This window comes from Halyomorpha halys, unplaced genomic scaffold (assembly GCF_000696795.3).
Source record: "Halyomorpha halys isolate HHAL.00 unplaced genomic scaffold, Hhal_1.1 Scaffold601.1, whole genome shotgun sequence".
NCBI lineage: Eukaryota > Metazoa > Arthropoda > Insecta > Hemiptera > Pentatomidae > Halyomorpha > Halyomorpha halys.
This window is the reverse complement of record NW_027112563.1, coordinates 243,716-248,230: the sequence shown is the minus strand read 5'-3', so window position 1 is coordinate 248,230 and position 4,515 is coordinate 243,716. Positions and strand designations below refer to the sequence as shown.

At 25.0% G+C, this 4,515-nt stretch overlaps 1 protein-coding gene across 2 annotated transcripts in view; it reads left to right on the top strand.

The window, feature by feature from the left end:
* Positions 1–4,515, top strand: part of AstA (allatostatin A) — a 205,266-nt gene that overhangs the window by 2,090 nt on the left and 198,661 nt on the right. The window lies entirely within an intron of this gene.

Sequence of the window (4,515 nt, the reverse complement as noted above, 5' to 3'; positions counted from 1 at the left end):
TGTTTTAAATTTTAAGTTATGGTGAAATATTAAAATATATATATTTATTTTTAAATCATTGGTATCAAGGTTGAAAAAATAATTGATTAAAAAAAATACAAAAAAAAAAGCTTACAAGCTACGTATTTCAAAAGAGTTAAAGAGAATATTGCATTTGAAGAAGTTTACGTTGAAATTTATATTACTATTGTTTCAGTAATTGTGTCCATTTGAGATTAATGCGGAATTCAAAAAGATTGTAATTGTAAATTTTAAACTAAACATACTCAAGAGAGGAAAGGAATAAATCTTTTATAAATTAAAATACCTAAATATATTAAAAAAGGGACACCTGTCGACCAAATTACAATTCAAGAATTTATCCATTAACTGAAATATAACCGGTTATTTCAGTCCTTTGTTAAATTATAATTCGTGCGATTTGTTCGATGCATTGACAAAATTTATGAAGTAGAAACATTTAAAAGGTCGGATTTAAGATTTAAAAGGTTATAAAATATGTATGAACAGATCAGCTTATAGAAATCGTTTCAATTCTACTCGCACAGAATACATAGTGTCTTACTTGAATAAGTTATAGAGGCTACGTATAGAAAAAAATTCAATCAAAACTACAATGTACAATATAAGTGTACAAATACACATACACACACACATAAAACAAAGCTTGTTTCAATACATTATGGTATATGATAATTAGAATAATAGAATATAATAAAATACAGAAAGATAAAAAAATAATATATATAAAACCTTAAATGATGTAGTAAAAAATAAAGTAAGAGAATATATAAATAAACAACATACCAATAAGGAACTATAATATTGCTATACCTTTCTTATCAGTATTTTTCTCATATACATCAATATATAATGAGAAAAATGCTATAATAATAAATATATATATTTGTGTATTTCATAATTTGTTTTATTTTATTTTTTATTAATCCCCAACAAGATATAGCAAGTTTTCTTACGTTGTTAGTGTTAAAAGTTATCACAATTTTATGAACTAATGATATATACCTTTTATCTTATTTTTATGGATTTTTCTTATATTATCAAATTTTTGAGGACCAAAAAGAAATAAAGTTATCGTTTAATAGATGTATAATATTTAACTTTTTTTTTTTAATTTAACCAAATTTTCGAATTTCAGGTATGATTAATAAATGAAATATATTATTTATTTATAATTACCAATATGTAACACACCTTGCACACAAAAATATGAAAATTTTGATATTTAAAAGAATAATAATTTGCCTACAGTTCAACTACAAAATTAAAAAAACAATATAATTGTTCTCGGACTTCTCGGAATAAAAGATAAAAAATGGTTCAAACTGTAATTCTCCAAACCTAACAGTAGTTACACTAACTGTTACGATCCGTGATATTTGCACCACTTAACACTACGTTACTTGTGACAACTCTTAAGTTTTAATGCTGTAATTAAAATAAAAATTAAAATAATACAATTCCCAGAAAGACATAAACATTTAGGTTTTAACTGTATGTGTTGTAAGCTACGGTATAATATCAAAGGAGTGGCTAATATGAGTAGTCCTGAAAATAGGAAATGGATGTAGGTGGTTTATTTGATAATATTTAAATAAATCACAAGTCGCCTTTCAGAGGAGCATTAAAGATTTTTAACGAGATAATCATTAACCAATCGTAATAAGTTTTATACTAACTTTATAAATCGTCTGAAAAAATTATATATATCATAAAATAAACTAAGGTATGGCTAAAAAAAATAAATAAAAAGTTATTTTCCGTCTTTTAGTGTGGGCTATATTTTTATTTCTCTTTTATACACTTGTTTATTTTTTTATTATTTCCGTTTAATTAATTGTCCAATACCTTTTTTTAAAAAGTCTTTTACCCTTAAGAAGGAGCGGTTATAACTCGGAGTAGTCTCTTATCCGTAATTGGATGTTTATGTATCTAATTTTATATTATCCGTTTAGGGAAAGGTGTCTTGAACCTTTTTTCATAAAATTTGCAGAGGATAGACTGAAGTTAAAATTTTCAAAAAAGCTTAATATATTAAAATGAGAGTATCACCAATACGTAATTTCTTCGCAAGTTCTATTAAGTATATACACGCTTACTTACTCTGATTTATCATTATAGTCAGTTGTAAATGGGTAACTAAATTAATTGAAAATTAAAATATATTAAAATAATAATTCAAAACAATATTTGGATTTCGAATTTAAAATATTTAAGCACTAATGATAAGGAAATCAGAATAAAAATTTTAATAATAATCAATAAATTTTAAATCAATGAACCACTAAGTGGATACTAATCATATAATACGAAAGGATTCATTTCGACATTCACATTGATTTGACAAGATGCGTCATTAAAGTAATTATAAAATTAAAATTGAGGGTACTAAAATCCTATTATAATCGGTATAGATTATTACTGTGGTTGAAGATTTTATTTTTATTTTCCTGTTATATTAATACTATTATTAAGGACTTGGGTTCGAATCCGGCTGTGGCAGATAATTACTATCTATTACCTGTAGTCGTTGAGTCAGCCTTGAGCCTTCCGAGGACCACACAGCCTCATCTCGAGCGTGATTCTGACCAAACCACCAACTTGCACAACCGTTGGTCTAATAACAGAACTTATAAAGGACTGTACTCTTCAGGGGCTGTAGTGGCACAGATTTTATTTTTATCTATTTAATGTTACTATCATTATTGATATAATAATTATTTCGAATGGAGTTTTTATGAGTTGTAGCGTTACAATTTTGTTTTTACTAATAATAATAATTTTTTGAATTATTTTTTTTAACAAAATGGTTATTCCATTATAATCTAATTTTCTTTTTATATCCTTTCATTTCTATGTTTATTTCTTATTCCGAACTGTTTAACATTACTGAATAATATGATTTAATAATTATAATTGGTTTTGAAGTATAATTATTTAAATCATAGCGTTAGAATTATTTATAATTTTATTGAAGTGATGGAACGAAATAATATTCAGATACACCAAAAAATGATAAAATTACATTCCGTTTTCTTCATAGAATCGCTTATGCTTGGATTAAATTTTCGGTAGATGACAATTTTTCTTTCATTAATAAAAACATATACAATTATACGTTTTAACGTGGAATAGATTTAACACGTCAAAATTAAGCATGGTACATACTTGTATGGTTAGGGGTGGTTAAATAATAATTATTTCGAAAGGAGTTTTTATGAGTTGTAGCGGTACAAATTTTGTTTTAATTAATACTCTTTAGTTTAATAATAATAATAGTTTTTTGAATTTTTTTTAACTAAATGGTTATTTCATTATAATCTAATTTTCTTTTTATATCCCTTCATTTCTACGTGTATATATTTTTATTTCTTATTCCGAACTGTTCAACATTACTGAATAATATGATTAGATTCCTTGATTGTATGTTTGTTTTAAATTTATAGTATTCAAAGTACAAATATTTAATAATAATAATTGATTTTGAAGTACAATTATTTAAATCATAGCGTTAGAATTATTTGAATTTATTGAAGTGAAGGAACGAAATAATATTCAGGTACACCAAAAAATAATAAAATTACATCCCGTTTTCTTCATAGAATCGCTTATGCTTGGATTAAATTTACGGTAGATGACAATTTTTCTTTGATTAATAAAAACATATACAATCATACGTTTTAACGTGGAATAGATTTAACACGACAAAATGAAAGCATGGTACATACTTGTATGGTAATTGATTTAGAAAATATCGAATTAAAAAAAATTAATAGCAAGAAAATAAGTTTAATAATAATTAAATTTAAAAAAAATTAGTAGGTAAATTTTATTAATTTGTCCAATCGTAATTTCTGTATGAAATGCGTAGTTAGTTTAGTGAAATGTTAATTTGCTAAAACATTTTGTACAATCTTTTAAATAAGATATAAAAGTTAGTTGCTAGTGTCTATAAAGATAATGTTATTTTGGTACCGGGTAGTTCATGATAGATTCATAAGGCCATGAAAAAAACATTTTCATTCGACAGAGTCATTAGGAATTTTGTAATTTCCGATCGGACATCTGTCAATTTCTTATCCAGTCGTAATTCATATAACATAAGGTGTTCTCGAATTTCCATAATACAAAATAGTCCACTGAGGCTCTACGCGGAGTCCTTTAAAGGGAAAATGATTTATTTGTATTGTAATATTTTGCCCTTTTTCCCCATTTATTGAATAGTCACGTTCTCTCTTTATATGTAAATCTAAGATGCATTTCTATCTGAACCCAAAATAATTGGTCACTGATCAAAATGAATAAAACATCAATATAATTCGAATTGAATAGGTGTCAATCAATATTAAATTTGCAACGATATAAATTCACGAAACATAGAGCATATCACATTATATAAATGGTATTTCCATTAACCTCCGAAGCATGGCTTCGTCTATATACCTCTTAACGTTAAAATAAAAAAAATATTTTATAATAATTTCATTATTGTGT